Below are 24,968 nucleotides of genomic sequence, written 5' to 3' on the forward strand. Positions count from 1 at the left end.
ACATGAACAGACATTTTTCCCAAGAAGACATCCAAATGGCCAACAGGCACATGAAAAAGTGCTCAACATCGCTCAGCATCAGGGAAATCCAAATCAAAACCTCAATGAGATACCACCTCACACCCGTCAGAATGGCTAAAATTAACAAGTCAGGGAACGACAGATTTTGGCGGGGATGTGGAGAAAGGGGAACCCTCCTACACTGTTGGTGGGAATGCAAGCTGGTGCAACCCCTCTGGAAAACAGTATGGAGGTTCCTCAAACAGTTGAAATTAGAGCTACCGTTCGATCCAGCAATTGCACTACTGGGTATTTACCCCAAAGATACAAATGTAGGAACCCGAAGGGGTACGTGCACCCCAATGTTTATAGCAGCAACGTCCACAATAGCCAAACTGTGGAAAGAGCCAAGATGTCCATCGACAGATGAATGGATAAAGAAGATGTGGTATATATACACAATGGAATATTATGCAGCCATCAAAAGGAAGGGGATCTTGCCATTTGCAACGACGTGGATGGAACTGGAGGGTGTTATGCTGAGTGAAATAAGTCAATCAGAGAAAGACATGTATCATATGACCTCACTGATATGAGGAATTCTTAATCTCAGGAACAAACTGAGGGTTGCTGGAGTGGTCGGGGGTGGGAGGGATGGGGTGGCTGGGTAATAGACATTGGGGAAGATATGTGCTATGGTGAGCGCTGTGAATTGTGTAAGACTGTTGAATCACAGATCTGTACTTCTGAAACAAATAATGCAACATATTTTAAGAAAAAAGAAAAGAAAAAGAAGAAGATAGCAGGACAGGAAGAATGAAGGGGAGTAACTCAGAGGGGGAGACGAACCAGGAGAGATGATGGACTCTGAAAAACAAACTGAGGTTTCTAGAGGGGAGGAGGGTAGGGGGATGGGTTAGCCTGGTGATGGGTATTAAAGAGGACACATTCTGCATGGAGCACTGGGTGTTATGAACAAACAATGAATCATGGAACACTACACCAAAACAAATTATGTAATATATGGTGATTAACATAAAAAAGACATAAACTATTAAAGACACCATTGATAAATTTAACTATATTAAAATTAAGCAAGATCCATCAAAAAAGATACCCTTAAAAAAAAATAAAAGATGAGTTACAACCTGAGAAAATATATTTGCAACACCTATACCTGACAAAGGAATGTTGTCAGTAATATGCAAATAGCTGCTGCAAAGCAAGAAAAAACAAACAATCCAATAGTCAAAAGACATAGACATTTCGGAGAAGAGAAGTACATAAAGCCAATAATCATATGAAGAGATGTCAACTTCACCAACAATCAGAAAAAATTCAAATCGAGAGTGGAATGAGGTATCACCTTAGCAAAGTGATATTAACAACCATGAAAAAGTCTGACCACACCGAGTGTTAGGATGTGGATCCACAACATCTTTCGTGCATGAGTTGCTGATGGAGAGTCAAACTGAAAAAGTCGCTTTGGGAAACAGCCTATTATTGCCTCCAACTGTCCAGAGCTCCATAGTCCACCACCAAGCAGCTTCACCACTAGGTACATGCTGGAGAGCCCCCTGTATGAATACACCAGAAAACACCTATAGTGAACGAGTTGGATGGGCTAGGGTTCCATCGTGAGTGCAGGGTCACTGTGTGGGGCGGGGAATGCAGGATGTCAGGGATTGGACTCCACACAAGTGTGCGAGAAGCTAGGAAAAGCACAGATGTGCAGTGTCCACTGTGCCATCAGAGAAGACTCCCCGACCAGAGACCCTGAAGGGGACTCGTTGCTGAGGGCTGTGGAAGGCTCCTGCCTTTACATCTGGCAGAGGGTTTAAAGGCTGTCATTGATCAGGGCAGGCAGTTGGGAAGAACGGCTGCATAAAGAGCAGGGAGAGAAGAGGTTTCTGGGAAGATGGCTGAGCAGGAGGTGCCGGGAATCTGTCTCCCCACCTGGACAACACCTGCTCCTGCAGAATCTGTCTGATGTAACTACTTTGGAACTCTGGAGGCTACTGAAGGCTTGCAACTTCTAAGAGAAGTCTTGGATGGTAAATGTGCTTAAGTTTGGTCAATTTTAGCTCTTAACACAGTAACAGCTACCCAGCCCCCAGCCACGACCCCATGGCAGGCAGCTGTGCACACATGCCTGGAGCAGCCTGCACACACACAGCTTGCAGGAGCCAGGGTAGACCAAAAGGACCCTATCCTCTGAATATCAGGGATCTGTGCTCCGATCAGAGTGCAGACAAAGAAGAGGGAAGTTATCCTGGCATCTCCCCTCCTCTTCAGGCTGAAGTGACTTCCAGGAGATGTAAAGGGCTTGATCTGCTTCTGCCCACTTTATTTCTCTCTTTTTCAAATTTTAGGAATCAGACATCAAAGACTAAGACATTCCAAAGCAAGTGCATATACCAGGAAAATTAGAAAGTGACTGCACATGCCCAGGGAAAGACTTAGGCTCAGAAGAGACTTGAGAAAACATTACGTTTACACCTCAGGCTGACCTGTGACACAGAGACAGCCTCCAACAACCAGAAAAACAATAAACAATAACAACAACAAAAATAAACCTGGGGAAGGAGAAGAATCTGACTTCCAGAGTTAACACATTGAATGCAAATGTCCAGTTTTCAACAAAAAAAAAAATCACATGGCATACAAGTAAACAGGAAAGTATGGCCCACTCAAAGGAAAAAAAGAAATCAACAGAAACTATTCCCAAAAAAGAACTGATGGCAGATCTACTAAAGATTTAAAACAACCATCTTAAAGATGTTCAAAGAATTATACGTGGGGGCACCTGGGTGGCTCAGTCAGTTAAGCATCTACCTTCAGCTCAGGTCATGATGCCAGAGTCCTGGGATCAAGTCCAACATTGGGCCCCTTGCTCAGCAGGGAGCCTGCTTCTCCCTCTGCCTGCCCCTCCCCCTACTTGTGCTTTCTCTCTCTCTCTCTCTCTCTCTCTCAAATAAATAAATAAATCTTTTTTAAAAAAGAATTATAGGCCAATGTGGAGAAATTCAAGAAAATGATGGATGAACAAAAAGCAAATATTGATAAAGAAATAGAAAAAAGAAACCAAGAAGAAATGTGGGAAATGCAAAGTACAATAACTGAAATGAAAAATTCACTGGAAAGATGGCAGAAGAGTAGAGGACCTCGTTTCATTTGGTCCCTTTGAATTTTTGCTCGATACTCTCAAATATTCTATGAATTCAACCCAAAATGTAAGAAAAGAATTGCTGGATTTCTACAAATAGAACAACAACCAGTTTTTCCAAGGTAGGAGGTGTTGAGAAGTGAATCAGTGGGGAGATATCAGAAGATAAATGGTGAGGAGTGGGAGCCTCAGAGAGCTGGCTACCGTAAAGCAATATAGCAGCAGAGGGCAAAATCAGAACTTTTAGAAATCTGCTCCAGTGAGAGATATCCTTGCCTGAAAGGTGCTCTTTGGTGAAGTGGGGTAGAATCCTAGGTGGGATAATGTGGTCTCAGGATCACCAGGGTCAAAGAAAGGCGGGGGTACTGGAGCCTGCATTGGAGTGGGGACACTGATTGTGGTCTGCAAGCCTGAGAGGAGGCTCTCAGCTCTGTTCACCATAAACCCCGAACCACAGCATAATCAGGTGACTACTCTCCATGCGGGGCCCCGCAAAGGTCAGAAACACAGCAACATTCTGCCCTCCCCAAGGAGGATCAGTGGGGGCATATACTGCAGGAGACTATAGACTGTGGAACATGCAAAAGCGAAGACTGCTATCCCTGAGTGTTTACTGAAGAGAGGGGGCCTCGATCCTTCAGGTCCGGGGCTGCAGATCAGGGCACCACCATTTTTATTTTTTTCCCATGCTCTAGAGGAGTGCAGAAAGGTTCAGGGATCAAAAGCCACACAGAGAACCAGAACCAGCTTACACTGAGCCCAGCTGCCTGGCAAGGGGGGTGCAACTCTGAGCAAAGACACCTGAGAATCAGTGCACCAGGCCCATCCCCCAGAAGACAAACTGCAAGAACAGGAGACACCAAGTGTGCAGAGAAACCAACACTGCAAACCTCCAGCACTTGGGGTAAATAGTACATAGAATTTGAGGTTGTTTCTCCTGATTCGTTTATTTTAAGTTTAAAATTTTCCTTTTTCTTTTTTTAATTAATTATTTTTTATTTTATTATGTTATGTTAGTCACCATACAATACATCATTACTTTTTGATGAAGTGATCCACGATCCATTGTACGCATATAACATCCAGTGCTCCCTGCAGTACGTGCCCTCCTTAATACCCATCATGGGGCTACCTCATCCCCCCACCCCCACCCCGCTAAAACCCGGTTTGTTTCTCAGAGTCCATAGTCTCTCATGGTTCATCTCTCCCTCCAACTCCCCCCCTTCATTTTTCCCTTCCTTCTCCTAATGTCCTCCATGCTATCCCTTATGTTACACAAATAAGTGAAACCACATGATAATTGACTTTCTCTGCTTGACTTATTTCACTTAGCATAATCTCCTCCAGTCCCATCCATGTTGATGTAAAAGTTGGGTATTCGTCCTTTCTGATGGCTGAGTAATATTCCACTGTATATATACACCACATCTTCTTTACCCATTCGTCTGTTGAAGGGCATCTCGGCTCTTCCCACAGTTTGGCTATTGCAGACAAGGCTGCTATGAACATTGGGGTGCATGTGGCCCTTCCTTTCACTACATCTGTGTCTGTGGGGTAAATGCCCAGGAGTGCAATTACTGGGTCATATGGTAGCTCTATTTTTAATTTTTTGAGGCAACTCCACACTGTTTTCCAAAGTGGCTGTACCAACTTGCATTCCTACCAACAGTGTAAGAGGGTTCCCCTTTCTGCACAACTGCTCCAACATTTGTTGTTTCTTTCCCTCTCCATTTTTGCCATTCTAACTGGTGTAAGGTGGTATTTCAATGTGGTTTTCATATGAATTTCCCAGATGGCTAATGATGATGAACATTTTTTCATGTCTGTTAGTCATTTGTATGTCTTCTTCAGAGAAGTGTCTTTTCATGTCCTCTGCCCATTTTTTGACTTGGTTATTTGTTTTTTGGGTGTTGAGTTTGAGAAGTTCTTTATTGATCTTGGATACCAGCCTTTTATCTGTGGTGTCATTTGCAAGTATCTTCTCTCATTCTGTGGGTTGCCTCTTTGTTTTGTTGACTGTTTCCTTTGCTGTGCAGAAGCTTTTTAACTTAATGAAGTCCCAAAAGTTCATTTTTGCTTTTGTTTCGCTAGCTTTTGGAGATGTATCTTGAAAGAAGTTGCTGTGGGCGATGTCAAAGAGGTTACTGCCTATGCTCTCCTCTAGGATTTTGATGGATTCCTGTCTCACATTGAGGTCTTTCATCCATTTTGAGTTTATCTTTGTATATGGTATTAGAGAATGGTCAAGTTTCATTTTGCTGTATATAGCTGTCCAATATTCCCAACACCACTTATTGAAGAGATTGTCTTTTTTCCATTGCATACTTTTTCCTGCTTTGTGGAAGATTATTTGACCATAGAGTTGAGGGTCCATATCTGAGTTCTCTATTCTGTTCCATTGGTCTATATGTCTGTTTTTGTGTCAGTACCACTTTCTTGGTGATCACTGCTTTGTAATATACCTTGGAATCAGGCAATGTGATGCCCCCAGCTTTGTTTTTCTTTTTCAACATTCCCTTGGCATTCGCAGTCTTTTCTGATTCTGTACAAATTATAGGATTGTTTGTTCCAGCACTTCGAAAAATGTCATTGGAATTTTGGTTGGGATGGGTAGCATAGACATTTTAACAATGTTTGTTCTTCTGATCCATGAGCATGGAATGTTTTTCCATCTTTTTGTGTCTTCTTCAATTTCTTTCATGAGTGTTCTGTAGTTCCTAGAATATAGATTCTTTACCTCTTTGGTTAGGTTTATTCTGAGGTATCTTATGGTTTTTGGTGCTATTGTAAATGGAATCATTTCTCTAATTTCTTTTTCTACAGTTGCGTTGTTAGTGTATAAGAAAGCAACTGATTTCTGTGCATTGATTTTGTATCCTGCCACATTCCTGAATTGCTGTATGAGTTCTAGTAATTTGGGGGTGGAGTCTTTTGGGTTTTCCACATAAAGTATCATGTTGTCTGCGAAAAGAGAGTTTGACTTCTTCTTTGCCAATTTGAATACCTTATTTCTTTTTGTTATCTGATTGCTATTGCTAGGACTTCTAGTACTATGTTGAACAATAGTGGTGAGAGTGGGCATCCTTGACGTGTTCCTGATCTTAAGGGAAATGCTCTCAGCTTTTCCCCATTGAGGATGATATTCGCTGTGGGTTTTTCATAGATGGATTTTATGAACTTGAGGAATGTTCCCTCTATCCCTATACTATGAAGAGTTTTAATCAGGAAAGGATGTTGTATTTTGTCAAATGCTTTTTCTGCATCAATTGAGAGGACCATATGGCTCTTCTCTCTCCTCTTATTAATGTGTTCTATCACATTGATTGATTTGTGAATGTTGAACCACCCTTTCATCCTCAGGATAAATCCCACTTGGTCGTAGTGGATGATCCTTTTAATGTATTGTTGGATCCTACTAGCTAGGATTTTGTTGAGGATTTTGGAATCCATATTCATCAGAGATATTGGTCTGAAATTCTCCTTTTTGATGGGGTTTTTGCCTGGTTTGGGAATTAAGGTAATGCTGGCCTCATAGAATGAGTCTGGAAGCTTTCCTTCTGTTTCTATTTTTTGAAACAACTTCAGTAGAATAGGTATTATTTCTTCTTTGAATGTTTGGTGGAATTCCCCAGGGAATCCATCAGGCCCTGGACTCTTGTTTTTTGGGGGGGGTTTGATCACTGCTTCACTCTCGTTACTGGTTATTGGCCTATACAGGTTGTTTCTTCCTGTTTCAGTCTTGGCAGCTTATAGGTTTCCATGAAGGCCTCCATTTCATCCAGATTGTTCAGTTTATTGGCATATAGTTGTTGATAGTAATTTTTTCTATTTCATTGGTGTTAGTCATGATCTCTCCCCTTTCATTCATAATTTTATTAATTTGGGTCCTTTCTCTTTTCTTTTGGATAAGTCTGGTCAGTGGTTTATCAATCTTATTAATTCTTTCAAAGAACCACCAGCTGCCCCCAGTTCACACAAGGGACTTGGCTGCTCTGGTTTCCGGTTTCTGTCTAAAGTCCTTTCCCCACAGCTACCTGTCTGCAAATCTGTGCCCCATCCCCAGCGGGGGAGGTTATCTCTCACCAGCGGTGTATGATCCCCACAGACAGGCTCTCTCCCCCTGCCGTTTATCCTCCTATATTTGCCCACAGAATCACGGCTCCCCACTTTGTACCTCAAAACCAACCACCTGGGATATTCTGTCTGTAGAGATCCAAATCTCCTTACATCTCAGGCTGATGTCGTGGGTGCTCAGAGTGGTCTGGTAGATATCCAGCTCAATTCCAGGGACCAGTTGGAATAGGGTCCCCTACTCCTCTGCCTTCTTTTCCCCTCCCTTTTTTTCCTTTTCAACCAGATCAATTCTTTGTTTTTAAGTCTTTTTTAACTTTCATTTTTACATTTGCGTTTAATAAATCTATTCTTCATTTTTTGCTTCCTTTCACTGTAATCAATTTTATTTGTGTGTGTGTGTGTGTGTGTGTGTGTGTGTGTGTATTTCTTTCATATTTCTTTCTTTACAATTTCAAGATTTAGTGTCTTCTAACAGACCAAAATATACCCAGGACCAAGTGGATCACCCTATTTTGTCCCTTGGGAATTATATTCTCTCCCACACCTTTTTTTTTCTTTTTCTTTTATTTTTGGTTTCTGACTTCTTTAGATTTTTCTAGTGTGTATTTCACTTGGCTCATGGTTGATATTTTTTATTTTGCTCTCTCATTCATCCATTCTTCTCTGGGAAAAATGACTAGGACAAGGAACTCACACCAAAAGAAAGAACCAGAGGTAATACTCTTTGCCATAGATATAATCAATATGGGTATAAGTAAAATGTCAGAGCTGGAATTCAGGATAATGATTATAAAGTTAATAGTTGGACTTGAAAAAAGCATAAAAGACACTAGAGAATCTCTTAGTGCAGAAATTAGATCAAAAAGTTGCATTCTAAAGATGGCAGAAGAGTAGGGGACCTCGTTTTATCAGGTCCCTGGATTTAGCTGAATATCAATCAAACTATTCTGAACACCCACAAATTCAGCCTGAGATATAAGAAAATATATCTGGAACTCAACAAGCAGAAAAACAACTGCTTTTTGCAAGATATGAGGCATGGATTCGTGGATCTGTGGAGAAATAGCAGAAGATAAACAGAAGGGGGAGGGAGCCTCCATAGGGGAAAATAGTATATGAGCCCATCCCCCTGACACTTCCAGAAAGTGATACAACACGAGACTACAAAATCAGAACCCTTAGAAATCTGCTCCAGTGAGAGACATCCCTTTTGAAAGGGGCTCAGGGGGTGAAAGGGGTGGAATTCTAGGTGGGTCATTGTGGTCCCAAGATCCCAGGAGACACAGAAAGAACCGGGGTGCCTGAACCAATAGAGTGTCCAAGCAGTGGAGTGGGGAAACTCGTTATGGTCAATGAACCCAGGAAGAATTCTCAGCTCCGGTCACCATAACCACAAGCCAGGCTGGTTGGTTGATGGCTCTTTGCCTAAGCACACTGTAAAGTACTGGAACATGTGGGCCATGTATCATCCCCTGGGAGGGGTGAAATGGCCGCAGAGCAGGGTGTGTGCACAAGCCCACAACCACTTGCAGTCGCAAAGACACAAAGCACAGTGATGCTCACAGGTGCCTGGGACACCCCTCCAGGTGGATTGCAGTGGGCACAAACCGCAGAGGACTGCTGAGATTGTGGCACACAAAAGTGGAGAGAGCTTGACCCAGAGGGTTTATTGAAGACGGGAGGACCGCGATCTTGTGGCTCTGGGCCAGAGATCCCCACACCACCATATTTGCTCTAACCCTCTGAAGAGGCTAGAAAGCCGCCAGGGAACAAAAGCCACACGACCAGCTCACATTGAGCCCATCCCCCTGACAAGTGGTAGGGCAACTCTGCCTAGGCAAAGACACCTGAGAAGCAGCACAGCAGGCCCCTCTCCCAGAAGACAGTGTGGAAGAACAGGTGAATGACAAGCTTATGGATCCCACAAGACTGTAAAACTCAAGCACGAGGGGAAAATAGTATATTGAGCTTCATGTGTTTCCTCACAACTTGTTTATATTTCTGTCTAAAATATTCCATTTCTTTTTTTTACCTTTTTCCCATTTCAACTAAATTCTTATTTTACCAACTTATGTTTTTAAGTCACTTTTCAGCTTTTATTTTTTCACATCTACATTTAATAGATATATACTTCATTCTAGTCCTTCCTTCACTCTATTCAATTTTATATATATATAAGTTTTCCTTTCTTTGCAATTTTGGGATGTACTGACTTCTAATACACAGACAAAAATTCAGTCAGGAACAAGGGGATCACACTGCGTTGTCCACCCTGTGAGATTATAATCTCTCCTCCACTCCCTTTTCTACTGTTTTATCTCACTTTGGTTTTGTTTGCTTTTCTGTAGTGGCTTCTGACAACTTCAGATTTTTTCTAAGGTGAATTTTGCTTCAGTCATGGTTGATATTTTGCACAGTGTTCATTTGCTCACCCATACTTCCCTCGCTGAATGACTAGAGGGAGGAATTCACAACAAAGGAAAGAACCAGAGGCAATGTTCTCTGCCACAGACTTAATCGATATGGATATAAGTAAGATGTCAGATGGAATTCAGGATAGCGACTATAAAGTTAATAGCTAGACTTGAAAAAAGCATAAATGACAATACAGAATCTCTACAGGCAGAAATGAGATCTAATCAGGCCCAACATAAAAATGCTATGAATGAGATGCAGTCTAAATTGGATGCTCTAACAGCTAGGGTCAGTGACTCAGAAGAGAGAATCGGTGATCTAGAAGACAGGCTGATGGAAAGGAAGGAAGCTGAGGAAAAGAGAGAAAAACAACTAATAGCCCATGAAGAAAGGCTTTGACAACGTACAGATGCCCAGAAATGAACCAATGTCAGAATTATTGGGATCCGCAAGGGGTAGAGAGAGAGAGGGCTAGAAAGTATATTTGAACAAATCATGGCTGAGAACTCCCTTAATCTGGGGAGGGAAACAAGCATTCATGTCCAAGAGGCAGAGAGGATCCTCCCAAAATCAATAAAAATACATCAACTCCCTGACATATAATAGTGAAGCTTACAAATCTTACAGCCAAAGAAACTATCCTGAGAACAGCTAGGGAGAAGAGGTTCCTTACGTACAGAGGGAGGAACATCAGAATAATGTCAGACCTAACCACAGAAACCTAGCAAGCCAGAAAGGGCTGGCAAAACATAGGGTACTAACTGAAGAACATGCAGCCAAGAATATTTTTCCAGCAAGACTATCATTCACAATGGAAGGAGAGATCAAGAGGTTTCAAGACAGACAGAAACTAAAAGAATATGTGACCACTAAGCCAGCCCTGCAGGACATATTAAAGGAGATACTGTAAGTGAAGGGAGACCCCAAGGGTAACATAGAACAGAAAGTAAGAGATAATCTAGAGAAACAGAGACTTTACAGGTAATACAGTGGCACTAAATTCATATCTTTCAATAGTTACTCAGAATGTAAATGGGTTAAGTGCTCCAACCATAAGACACAGGGTATCAGATTGGATAAAAAAAGCAAGAACTGAAGGGGGCGGAGCAAGATGGTGGAGGAGTAGGAGACCTAAATTTCCTCTGGTCTCAGGAATTCAGCTGAATAGGGATCAAACCATTCTGAACACCTACGAACTCAACAGGAGATCGAAGAGGAGAGTACCAACAACTCTCCGAAAAGAGAAGCGACCACTTACTGGAAGGTAGGACGTGCGGAGAAGTGAATCCGAGGCGATATTCGGGAGGATAGACAGCGGGGGAGGGGGCATCTGTCGGCTGCTTCTAACAAGTGATAGAGCCGCAGAGCACAAAATTGGACTTTTAGAAGTCGGCTCCGCTGAGGGACGTTGCTGCAGTGGCTAAGCGGGGGTGGAATCCTCCCGGGACAGTGTGGTCTCAGGACCCTTGGGGTCACAGAAAGACCAGGGGTGCCTGAGTGCGGCAGAGCTCCCATGTATCAGAGCAGGGAAGCCGGCTGCAGAGACGGAGCCGAGGCGCGGGTCTCAGCTCGGGGTTGACATAAACTGTGATCCGCGGCCCAGTCGGGCCACTGCTCCTCCAGTAGGGACCCAACAAGCAGCAGAGCTCGGGAGACTCCCCTTTCTCCCCTGGGAGGAGCAGCGCGGGAGCGCACCGCAGGGATCTGCTGGGTTTGGAGACTCCACACGGGGTCGGGTGCCAGAGAGAGAAACGCTCGGTCACAGGCCGGGTGAGCACAGAGTGTGGCCGGAGACCGGGGAGACAGGAGTGACTGCTTTTCTCTGGGGGTGCACTGAGGAGCGGGGCCCCAAGTTCTCAGCTCCTCTGGGCAGAGATTGGGAGGCCACCATTTTCACCCTGGTCCTCCAAATCTGTACCGAGAGCTTGCAGGGAACAAAAGCTCCTGAGAGCAAACCCGAGCAGCTTGCTTAGCCCGGACCAACAAAGGCAGGGCAATTCCGCCTCCGGCAAAGACATTTGGAAACCACGGCAACAGACCCCTCCCCCAGAAGATCAGCACGAACAGCCAGCAAGCCAAGACCAAGTTTACCGATCAAGGAGAAAGGGAGAACTCCAGGACTAGGGGAATACTGCACATAGAATTCCTGGCTTTTTTTTTTTACCATAATTCATTAGTTCATCAAAGTTAATTTTTTAACTGTTTTTTTTCTAATTTTCCTTTTTCCCTTTTTCAACCAACATCTTATCAATCCCTTTTTTTAAAAAACATTTTTTATTTTTCATTTTTAGAGTCATATTTTATCCCTTCATAGTAGTTACCCTTATTTTTGGCATATATATATATAAGTTGTACTCTCTTTAAAATTTTGAGATACAGTTTCTTCTAACAGATCAAAATATACCCTAAATCACTAGTGTATGGGTTTGTTTTAGTCTCCTACCTGATGACACTCTCTCCCTTTTTTCTTTCTTTTTTTTAAATCTTCTTCTTTCTTTTTTCAAACAACTTATCTTATCAATTCCTTTTATAAAATCTTTTATAATTTTCATCTTTATAGTCATCTTCCATCCCTTCATTGTATCAACCCTGATTTTGTACATATATGTCTTTCTTCCTTTAAAATTTTAGGTGGCACTTTTCTCTAACAGACCAAAATACACCCAAAATCTAGTGTGTGGGACTAATCTATGCACTAGTCTGATCATATTTGATCATATTCTGCTTTTTTTGTATTGTTCTGTTTTTGTTTTTATCTATTTTCTTTTTTTTCTCTCTTTCTTTTTTCTTTCTTTCCCTTTCTTTTCCCCTGATTTTAGGTCTTTTCTGATTTGTATAGAGTATATTTGCTGGGGATGTTGTTAACCTCTTAGCATGTTGTTCTCTCATTCATCTATTCTCCTCTGGACAAAATGACAAGACAAAAAAATCACCTCAGCAAAAAGAACAGGAGGTAGTACCATCAGCCAGGGACCTACTCAATACGGACATTAGTACGATGTTGGACCTAGAGTTCAGAATCATGACTTTAAAGGTACTAGCTGGGCTTGAAAAAAGCGTGGAAGTTATTAGAGAAACCTTTCTGGAGAAATAAAAGAACTAAAATCTAACCAAGTCGAAATCAAAAAGGCTATTAATGAGGTGCAATCAAAAATGGAGGCACTAACTGCTAGGATAAATGAGGCAGAAGAGAGAATCAGTGATATAGAAGACCAAATGATGGAAAATAAAGAGAATGAGAAAAAGAGAGAGAAACAACTACAGGATCACGAGGGCAGATTCGAGAGATAAGTGATACGATAAGACGAAACAACATTAGAATAATTGGGATCCCAGAAAAAGAAGAAAGAGAGAGAGGGGCAGAAAGCATACTGGAGAAAATAATAGCAGAGAACTTCCCTAATGTGAGGAAAGAAACTGGCATCAAAATCCAGGAGGCACAAAGAACCCCTCTCAAAATCAATAAAAATAGGTCAACACCCCGACATCTAATAATAAAACTTACGAGTCTCATAGACAAAGAGAAAATCCTGAAAGCAGCTCGGGAGAAGAGATATGTAACGTACAATGGTAGAAATATTAGATTCGCAACAGACCTATCCACAGAGACCTGGCAGGCCAGAAAGGACTGGCAAGATATCTTCAGAGCACTAAACGAGAAAAATATGCAGACAAGAATACCATATCCAGCTAGGCTGTCATTGAAAATAGAAGGAGAGATAAAAAGGTTCCAGGACAAACAAAAACGAAAGGAATTTGCAAACACGAAACCACCCTCCAAGAAATATTGAAAGGGGTCCTCTAAGCAAAGAGAGAGCCTAAAAGCAGCATAGATCGGAAAGGAACACAGACAATATACAGTAACACTCACCTTACAGGCAATACAATGGCACTAAATTCATAGCTTTCAATAGATACCCTGAATGTAAATGGGCTCAATGCCCCAATCAAAAAACACAGGCTATCAGATTGGATTAAAAAATAAGACCCATCAATAGGCGGTGTGCAAGAGACTCATTTTAGACCCAAAGACACCCCCCACATTGAAAGTGAGGGGGTGGAAAACCATCTACCATGCTAATGGACACCAAAAGAAAGCTGAAGTGGCAATCCTTATATCAGACAAATTAGATTTTAAAACAAAGACTGTAATAAGAGATGAGGAAGGACACTATATCCTACTTAAAGGGTCTATCCAACAGGAAGATCTAACAATTGTAAATATCTATGCCCCGAACATGGGAGCAGCCAATTATATAAGGCAATTAATCACAAAAGCAAAGAAACACATTGAAAACAATACAATAATAGTGGGGGACTTTAACACCCCCCTGACTGAAATGGACAGATCATCTAAGCAAAAGATCAACAAGGAAATAAAGACTTTAAATGACACACTGGACCAAATGGACTTCACAGACATATTCAGAACATTCCATCCCAAGGCAACGGAATACACATTCTTCTCTAGGGCCCATGGAACATTCTCCAGAATTGATCACATCCTACATGACAAATCAGGTCTCAACCGGTACCAAAAGATTGGAATCATTCCCTGCATATTTTGAGACCACAATGCTTTGAAACTAGAACTCAATCACAAGAGGAAAGTCGGAAAGAACTCAAATACATGGAGGCTAAAGAGCATCCTACTAAAGAATGAATGGGTCAACCAGGAAATTAAAGAAGAATTTTAAAAATTCATAGAAACCAATGAAAATGAAAACACAACTGTTCAAAATCTTTGGGATACAGCAAAGGCAGTCCTGAGAGGAAAGTATAGAGCAATACAAGCCTTTCTCAAAAAACAAGAAAGGTCTCAAATACACAACCTAACCCTACACCCAAAGGAGCTGGAGAAAGAAGAGCAAATAAAGCCTAAACCCAGCAGGAGAAGAGAAATAATAAAGATCAGAGCAGAAATCGATAAACTAGAAACCAAAAGAACAGTAGAACAGATCAGCGAGAGTAGGAGCTGGTTCTTTGAAAGAATTAACAAGCGTGATAAACCCCTGGCCAGACTTATCAAAAAGATAAGAGAAATGACCCAAATCAACAAACTCATGAAGGAAAGAGGAGAGATCACAACCAACACCAAAGAAATACAAACAATTATAAGAACATAGTATGAGCAACTCTATGCCAGCAAATTAGATAACCTGGAAGAAATGGGTGCATTCCTAGAGATATATCAACTACCTAAATTGAACCAGGAAGAAATAGAAAACCTGAACAGACTTATAGCCACTAAGGAAATTGAAGCAGTCATCAAAAATCTCCCAAGAAACAAAAGCCTGGGGCCAGATGGCTTCCCAGGGGAATTCTATCAGACATTTAAAGAAGAATTAATACCTATTCTCCTGAAACTGTTCCAAAAAATAGAAATGGAGGGAAAACTTCCAAACTCATTTTATGAGGCCAGCATTACCTTATTCCCAAAACCAGACAAAGACCCCATCAAAAAGGAGAATTACAGACCAATATCCTTGATGAACATGGATGCAAACATTCTCACCAAAATACTAGCCAATAGGATCCAACAGTACATTAAAAGGATTATTCACCACGACCAAGTGGGATTTATCCCTGGGCTGCAAGGCTGGTTCAACATCCGCAAATCAGTCAACGTGATACATTACATTAACAAAAGAAAGAACAAGAATCATATGATCCTCTCAATAGATGCAGAAAAAGCATTTGACAAAGTACAGCATCCTTTCTTGATCAAAACTCTTCAGAGTATAGGGATAGAGGGTACATACCTTAATATCATAAAACCCATCTATGAAAAACCTACAGCGAATATCATTCTCAATGGGGAAAAGCTGAGAGCTTTTCCCCTAAGGTCAGGAACGTGGCAGGGATGTCCACTATCACCACTGCCATTCAACATAGTATTAGAATTCCTAGCCACAGCAATCAGACAACAAAAAGAAATCAAAGGCATCCAAATCGGCAAAGAGGAAGTCAAACTCTGACTCTTTGCAGATGATATGATACTGTATGTGGAAAACCCAAAAGACTCCACCCCAAAACTGCTAGAACTCATACAGGAATTCAGTAAAGTAGCAGGAGATAAAATCAATGCACAGAAATCAGTCGCATTCCTATACACCAACAACAAGACAGAAGAGAGACAAATCAAGGATTCAATCCCATTTACAATTGCACCCAAAACCATAAGATACCTAGGAATAAATTTAACCAAAGAGGCAAAGGATCGGTACTCAGAAAACTATAAAATACTCATGATAGAAATTGAAGAAGACACAAAGAAATGGAAAAATGTTCCATGCTCATGGATTGGGAGAACCAACATTGTGAAGATGTCAATGCTACCTAGGGCAATCTACACATTCAATGCAATCCCCATCCAAATACCATCCACTTTTTTCAAAGAAATGGAACAAATAATCCTAAAATTTGTATGGAACCAGAAGAGACCCAGAATAGCCAGAGGAATATTGAAAAAGAAAAGGAAAGCTGGCGGCATCACAATTCCGGACTTCCAGCTCTATTACAAAGCTGTCATCATCAAGACAGTATGGTACTGGCACAAAAACAGACACATAGATCAATGGAACAGAATCGAGAGCCCAGAAATGGACCCTCAACTCTATGGTCAACTTATCTTTGACAAAGCAGGAAAGAATGTCCAAAGGCAAAAAGACAGTCTCTTCAACAAATGGTTTTGGGAAAATTGGACAGCCACATGCAGAAGAATGAAACTGGACAATTTCCCTACACCACACACAAAAAATAGACTCCAAGTGGTTGAAAGACCTAAACGTGAAACAGGAGTCCATCCAAATCCTAAAGGAGAACACAGGTAGCAACCTCTTCAACCTCAGCCACAGCAACTTCTTCCTAGAAACATCGCCAAAAGCAAGGGAAGCAAGGGCAAAAATGAACCTTTGGGATTTCATCAAGATAAAAAGCTTTTGCACAGCAAAAGAAACAGTCCACAAAACCAAACGACAACCGACAGAATGGGAGAAAATATTTGCCAATGACATATCAGATAAAGGGTCAGTATCCAAAATCTATAAAGAACTTATCAAACTCAACACCCAAAGAACAAATAATCCAATCAAGAAATGGGCAGAAGACATGAACAGACATTTTTCCAAAGAACACATCCAAATGGCCAACAGACACATGAAAAAGTGCTCAACATTGCTCGGCATCAGGGAAATCCAAATCAAAACCTCAATGAGATACCACCTCACACCCGTCAGAATGGCTAAAATTAACAAGTCAGGAAATGACAGATGTTGGTGGGGATGTGGAGAAAGGGGAATCCTCCTACACTGTTGGTGGGAATGCAAGCTGGTGCAACCCCTCTGGAAAACAGTATGGAGGTTCCTCAAACAGTTGAAAATAGAGCTACCATATGATCCAGCAATTGCACTCCTGGGTATTTACCCCAAAGATACAAATGTAGGGATCCGAAGGGGTACGTGCACCCCAATGTTTATAGCAGCCATGTCCACAATAGCCAAACTGTGGAAAGAGCCAAGATGTCCATCGACAGATGAGTGGATAAAGAAGAGGTGGTATATATACACAATGGAATATTATGCAGCCATCAAAAGAAATGAGATCTTGCCATTTGCAATGATGTGGATGGAACTGGAGGGTGTTATGCTGAGTGAAATAAGTCAATCAGAGAAAGACATGTATCATATGACCTCACTGATATGAGGAATTCTTAATCTCAGGAAACAAACTGAGTGTTGCTGGACGGTGCGGGGTGGGAGGGATGGGGTGGCTGGGTGATAGGCATTGGGTAGGGTATGTGCTATGGTGAGTGCTGCGAATTGTGCAATACTGTTGAATCACAGATCTGTACCTCTGAAACAAATAATGCAACATATGTTAAGAAAAAAGAAAAAGAAGAAGATAGCAGGAGGGGTAGAATGAAGGGGAGTAAGTCGGAGGGGGAGACGAACCATGAGAGACAATGGACTCTGAAAAACAAACTGAGGGTTCTAGAGGGGAGGGGTGTGGGTGGATGTGTTTCCCTGGTGATGGGTATTAAAGAGGGCACGTTCTGCGTGGAGCACTGGGTGTTATGCACAAACAATGAATCATGGAACACTACATCAAAAACTAATGATGTAATATATGGTGATTAACATAACAATAAAAAAAACTTCCCTAAAAACTGGAGTCCAGGCCCAGTTGGCTTCCCATGTGAGTTCTACCAAACATTTAAAAAAGAAATAATACCTATTCTACTGAAGCTGCTTCAAAAAATAGAAATGGAAGGAAAACTTCCAAACTCTGTGTGTGGCCAGCATCACTTTGATCGGACAAAAATCCCATCAAAAAGGAGAATTACAGACCAATATCCCTGATGAACATGGATACCAAAAAACTCACCAAGATCCATAGGATCCAAAAGTACATGAAAAGGATTATTCACCACGACCAGGAGGGATTTATTCCTGGGATGCAAGACTGGTTCAACATTTGCAAATCAATCAACGTGATAGAGCACACTAATAAAAGAAAAGACAAGAACCATACAATCTTCTCAACTGATCCAGAAAAAGCATTTGACAAAATACAGCATCCTTTCATGATGAAAACTCTTCAAGGAATAGGGCTAGAGGGATCATACCTCAATATCATAAAAGCCATCTATGAAAAGCCCACAGCAAGTATCATTCTCAATGGGGAAAAGCTGAGAGCTTTTCCCTTAAGGTCAGGAACACAACCGGGATGCCCACTCTCACCACTATTGTTCAACATAGTACTAGATGTCCTAGCCTCAGCAACCAGACAACAAAAATAAATAAAAGGCATTCAAATTGACAAAGAAGTCAGACACTCTCTCATTGCAAATGAGATGATACTTTATGTGGAAAACCCAAAAGACCCCACCCCAAATTACTAGAACTCATACAGCAATTCAGCAACGTGGCAGGATACAAAATCAATGCACAGATCAGCTACATTTCTATACACTAACAAAATGCAACTGAAGAAAGAGCAATTAAGGAATCGATCCCATTTACAATAGCACCAAAATCCATTAGATACCTCAGAACAAACCTAACCAAAAAGGTAAAGGATCCATACTCTAGAAACTACAGAAAACTTATGAAAGAAATTGAGGAAGACATAAAGAGATGGAAAAACATTCCATGCTCATGGATTGGAAGAATAAACATGGTTAAAATGTCTATCCTGCCCAGAGCAATCTAGACTGGCAATGCAATCCCTATCCAAATAACACTGACATTTTTCACAGAGCTGGAACAAGCAATCCTAAAATTTGTATGGAACAAAAAGGGCCCCAAATCACCAGGGGAATGTTGAAAAAGAAAACCAAAGCTGGGGGGCATCACAATGCCTAACTTTAAGCTATATACAAGTTGGTACAGCCACTTTGGAAAACAATGTGGAGGTGCCTCAGAAAATTAAAAATAGAGCTACCCTATGATGGAGCAATTGCACTCCTGGATATTTGCCCCAGAGACACAGATGTAGTGAAAAGAAGGGCCATATGCACCCCAATGTTCATAGCAGCAGTGTCCACAATAGCCAAACTGTGGAAAGAGCCGAGATGCCCTTCAATAGATGAATGGATAAAGAAGATGTGGTCCATATATACAGTGGAATATTACTCAGCCATCAGAAAGGATGAATACCCAACTTTTACATCAGCATGGATGGGACTGGAGAAGATTATACTAAGTGAAATAAGTCAGGCAGAGAAAGTCAATTATCATATGGTTTCACTTATTTGTGGAACATAAGGAATAGAATGAAGGACATTAGAAGAAGGAAGGGAAAAATGAAGGAGGGAAAAACAGAGTGGGAGATGAACCATGAGAGACTATTGACTGGGAGAAACAAACTGAGGGTTTTAGAGGGGAGGTAAGTGGGGGGATGGGTTAGCCCATTGATGGATATTAAGGAGGGCACATATTGCATGGAGCACTGGGTGATATATGCAAACAGTGAATCATGGAACAATACATCAAAAACTAATGATGTATTGTATGGTGACTAACATAACATAATAAAATAAAATTTAAAAAATAAAACCTAAAAAAATTAAAATAAATTTAAAAAATAGCAAAATTGTCTTCCTCCTAACATAGGGAAATTACAGCACATACAATTTAAAACATGCCAACCCTCTTCCCAAAAGAGGATACAAGGTCCAATGCATCACTTTAAATATCTTGGGATGTCCTTAATCTCTCCTCTGGATAAGTAACACTGAACCTTAGATATCTTGCAAATCAAATACTGAAATATGGTAAATCACCATTAATGCATCTTACGTTAGATGGTAAGGAAATGAGAAGGTAGGAAAAAGGAAGGAATCGGTTAAAATACATACAAACATCATGCAAAATAAAGGACCCTCTTAGAATTCCACCCACCACACTTGACTAATCCAGTCTTCTTTGTGGAGCACTCATGGCAAACCCATGCATGGAATAGGATTCCAAAATTTGTGCTAGGTACTCAGGTTGCAAAGGAGACATAGTCCATGACCTTAAGATACATGAGACCATGGGATGATGGTCTTTTTTTAAAGAATATATTTGAGGGAGAGAGAGAGCAGAAGCTGGGGGAGGGGCAGAGGGACAAGCAGACTCCCCGCTGAGCAGGGATCCCCATGCAGGAGTCGATCCCAAGAACCAGGGATCATGACCTGAGCCCAGGGCAGACGCTTAACGACTGAGTCAGGCAGACGCACAAGAGATGTCTTCTTATACTGTAAATTCTTACGTAAAACCGTTTTGCTGTGCACAGGGCTGCCTCTTCCTCACCAGACAGGGTATGTGCCGTCTGTACCCACAGGACACAAGGCCATGAGCATGGGGCGGCCCGTCCTCACCAAGTGCTTAAAGCTGCTGTCCATGGTTCTACTATTCTTGTCCTGTGCAGCACAGTGATTACCCTTAATAAAAAAATTTTAGTTTTTTATTGAAGCCTAGGTCCCAGGCTGCATCCTGACGGCCCTCAAGGAAATCCCTCCTTCTTTCTCCTAGAGAATCTAAAAGGTTGTTCGTTCTCTGTGGACAGCCTGGGACTGGGCCACAGGGCAAGCCAGGGGGAGCCGATGGCCCACGATCCTCCGATGGGCGGGGGTTGTTCCAACCACACAGGCTCCCAGGGCAGGGCAGTCGGGGGCAAGGGCAGACCCTCCCACGGGCCGCCCAGCTCTGCTTCGGGGGTCACGGCGAGACCCGCTGAGGTTGCTGACATGCTTTCCGCTGGGTGTGGGGACCCGGGACACGGCGCCCTTCAGATACGCCGCCCTCCAAACATGCAATTAGACACAGATTATTTAGAGCCGAGGCATGGATGGAGCCAGAGGAGACAGGATTCTACTGGGAGGCCACCCTGCTGTGTGGACAGGGCAAGCCCAGGGCTGGTCCGCAGGCTACGGGTGGGACAGTCTGCACCCACGCTGCAAGCTCGCGGGGCCACAAGGAGGAGCCCACCAGGGCTGGGGGCACCACAGGGCTCGGCTGAGAGCAGCTGAGATGGCTCTGCGGGGGGCAGGGGGAGGCAGCAAGCATATCCCTGCAGGAGGCACACAGCTAAGAGCATCCTGTGGAGGGGGGTTCCTGTGCTCTCCCTTGGGCCCCGGGCACCCACCACACCCCACCCCCATACACTCACGTGGGACACCCTTGGCTGGGTCCGGATTCCCCCCAGGGCCTCAGACAAAACCACCCAGAAGAAAAGGGAACTTCAGGAAGCAAGCCAAGCCTCTTGGTTTCATTCCTGTTCTTAGTCTTCCTGGGGCTGCCTGGAGGCTAGGAAGCAGGGCTGTGGGCACAGAGCTCAGCCACGAGGAGCCACGTGTGTCTGGGGCCACAGCAGGGAGGAGGTGCGGTGCAGGGGCGAGCATGGCTGCAGGGGAGCGGCCCCCACGGCCCCAACCATGCTGAGTGGGGTCTGCATGGGGCCAAGACAGAGGGATTAAGATGGGGACAGAGAACCAGCTACAGGAGCTGAGGAACACCAGGCCCTCAGGACCCCATGGAGGGACTGGAGCAGGTGAGCCAGCACGGGGGAAGGCAGGCTGCCCGAAGTCCATGGCACCTCCCAGGGCAGGGACGAGTGGGGCGTGGGCGGGGCTCACCCACACCAACACTGCTGGATGCACCAGACGCTGACAAAAGGGGGCCAGGACCGGGACCTTCAAGGACCATGACGGGCATGATGGGCCTGAGGGTTGCCCTTCATCCCCTGTGCTGGGCGCCGGGGGCTGGGCCAGCTTGAGCCACTGCAGGACCAATGCCAACATGGACAGATGGGTCTGAGGTGAGGACACAGAAAGGGGCTGGCTCAGCACAGGGGAGGAGAAACCAGGTGGACTGAGGGTCCTGTCCAGGCCAAGGGAGCCGGCTCAAGCCTCAGGCCAGGGCCAGAGGTGTTGGCCATGAGGCCCTGGGCGGCACCAGATGAGCAGCAGATGAGCAGAGCAGACCAGGAGGGGCTGGTATGGCCCCCATGTGCTCAGAACCCAGACAGCAGACAGAGGCTGATCAGGGAGCTCAACATGCTACAGGAGTCAGCGGCTGAGGATCTTGGGCCAAACCTGGGCTAAAGGGTCTGGGACGGGCAGCAGAGGTGGAGCAGCCTTGGGACACACAGAAGTCTGGGGCAGAACTCAGGCACCTCTGGGAGGAGCATAGAGCAGGAGGGGCAGGGGCTGCACCAGGGGCTCAGGGGGACAGAGAGAGCTTGTGCAGGTGAGCGGGGGCAGGTGGTATAGACAGGGAGCACTAGGGGGCTGCCCCAGGGGCTCAGGGGAGCAGGCAGAGCCTGTGCAGGTGAGCAGGGGCAAGTTGGAGAGCAGGAGGGGAGAGGGGCTGCCCCAGGGCTCAGGGGAGCAGACAGAGCTTGTGCAGGTAAGCAGGTGTAGGTGAGAGTAGGAGGGGTAGGGGGCTGCACCAGGGGCTCAGGGGAGCAGGTAGAGCCTGTGCAGGTGAGCAGGGGCAGGTGGGAGAGCAGGAGGGGAGGGGGGCTGCTGTGATCCATGAGCTCCAAGGACCAGGGACCAGCGGCTGTGAGTGAGCAGATACTGGAGGCCAACACAAGCAGGGGATGCCTCAGGAACTCAGGGGAGCAAGCAGACCTTGTGCAGGTGAGCAGGGGCAGGTGGGAGTGCAGGAGGGAAGGGGGACTACCCCAGGGGTTCAGGGGAGCAGACAGAGCTTCTGCAGGTGAGAAGGGGCAGGCAGTAGAGCAGGAGGGGAGAGGGGCTGCCCCAGGGGCTCAGGGGAGCAGCAGAGCCTGTGAAGGTGAGCAGGTGTAGGTGAGAGTAGGAGGGGTAGGGGGCTGCACCAGGGGCTCAGGGGAGCAGGTAAAGCCTGTGCAGGTGAGCAGGGGCAGTTGGGAGAGCAGGAGGGGTACGGGGCTGCCCCAGGGATTCAGGGGAACAGAGAGAGCTTGTGCAGGTAAGCGGGGGCAGGTGGTAGAGAAGGAGAGCATTAGGGGCCTGCCCCAGGGGCTCAGGGGAGCAGGCAGAGCCTGTGCAGGTGAGCAGGGGCAGGCGGGAGAGCAGGAGGGGAGAGGGGCTGCCCCAGGGCTCAGGGGAGCTGACAGAGCTTGTGCAGCTGAGCAGGTGTAGGTGAGAGTAGGAGAGGTAGGGGGCTGCACCAGGGGCTCAGGGGAGCAGGTAGAGCCTGTGCAGGTGAGCAGGGGCAGTTGGGAGAGCAGGAGGAGTACGGGGCTGCCCCAGGGATTCAGAGGAACAGACAGCTTGTGCAGGTGAGCAGGGTCAGGTGTGAGTGCAGGAGGGGCAGGGGGCTGGCACCAGGGCTCGGGGGAGCAGACAGAGCTTGTGCAGGTGAGCAGGGGTATGTGGGGGAGCAGGAGAGGAAGGGGGGTGCCCCAGCGGCTCAGGGAGCAGACAGAGCTTGTGCAGGTGAGCAGGGGCAGGTGGGAGAGCAGAAGTAGTAGGGGCCTGCCCCAGGGGCTCAGTGGAGCAGGCAGAGCCTGTTCAGGAGAGCAGGGGCGAGTGGGAGAGCAGGAGGGGAAGGGGGCTGCTCCAGGGGCTCAGGGGAGCAGACAGAGCTTGTGCAGGTGAGCAGGGGCAGGTGGGAGAGCAGGAGGGGCAGGGGGCTGCCCCAGGGGCTCAGGGGAGCAGCAGAGCTTGTGCAGGTGAGCAGGGGCAGGTGGGAGAGCAGGAGGGGAGGGGGGCTGCCGCAGCGGCTCAGGGGAGCAGGTAGAGCCTGTGGAGGTGAGCAGGGGCAGGTGAGAGCAGGAGGGGACGAGGGCTGCCCCAGGGGCCCGGGGGAGCAGGTAGAGCCTGTGCAGGTGAGCAGGGGCAGGTGGGAGAGCAGGAGTAGGGGGCTGCCTCAGGGGCTTATAGGAGCAAACATGGCCTGTGCGCGTGAGCAGGGGCAGGCAGGAGAGCAGGAGGGGAGAGGGGCTGCCCCAGGGGCTCAGGGGAGCAGACAGAGCTTGAGCAGGTGAGCAGGGGCAGTTGGGAGAGCAGGAGGGGAGAGGGGCTGCCCCAGGGGCTCAGGGGAGCAGACAGAGCTTGTGCAGGTGAGCAGGGGCAGGTGAGAGCAGGAGGGGAGAGGGGCTGCCCCAGGGGCTCAGGGGAGCAGACAGAGCTTGTGCAGGTGAGCAAGGCCTAGTGGGAGAGCAGGAGGGTAAGGGGGCTGTGCCAGGGCTCAGGGGAGCAGACAGAGCTTCTGCAGATAAGCAAGGGCAGGTGAGAGCAGGAACCATAGGGGGCTGCACCAGGGGTTCAGGGGAGCAGGTAGAGCCTGTGCAGGTGAGCAGGGGCAGGTGGGAGAGCAGGAGGGGAAGGGGGCTGCACCAGGGGCTCAGGGGAGCAGGTAGAGCCTGTGCAGGTGAGCAGGGGCAGGTGGGAGAGCAGGAGGGGAAGGGGGCTGCCCCGGGGCTCAGGGGAGCAGGCCGAGCTTCTCAGGTCAGCAGGGGCCTGGGACCCAGGAGGGGCAGAGGCTTCCCCAGGAGCTCCGGGGATGAAGGGCGGGACTGAGCTAGCAGGAGCTCTGGACTAGGTGGGAGCTGAGCAGGTGCAACCTATAGATACAACGGAGGGCTCTGGCCCAGGGGTGCGTCCCTGCACATGGGGGACAGGGTGAGGGGCTGGCCCGGGGGGACACGTTAGGGTGGAGACTGGAGCCTGGGTGGGAATGTCTCTGGGGCGGAAGGGTCAGCGGTAGTCACCTTTGAGGGGCCGAGGGGGGCCAAGGTCTTCGGGCCAGGGGCACGAACCCTGTTCTGGAGGCTCATGGGGACAAGGAACAGAAGAGGTGGACATGCCTCAGCCAGGCGGGGAGCCACAGGGCAG

The 24,968-nt window shown here is 45.7% G+C and overlaps 1 gene segment (V, D, J or C); it reads left to right on the top strand.

The window, feature by feature from the left end:
• Positions 1-24,968, top strand: part of LOC113936889 — a 232,241-nt gene that overhangs the window by 204,742 nt on the left and 2,531 nt on the right.

This window comes from Zalophus californianus, chromosome 6 (assembly GCF_009762305.2).
Source record: "Zalophus californianus isolate mZalCal1 chromosome 6, mZalCal1.pri.v2, whole genome shotgun sequence".
Taxonomy (NCBI): Eukaryota; Metazoa; Chordata; class Mammalia; order Carnivora; family Otariidae; genus Zalophus; species Zalophus californianus.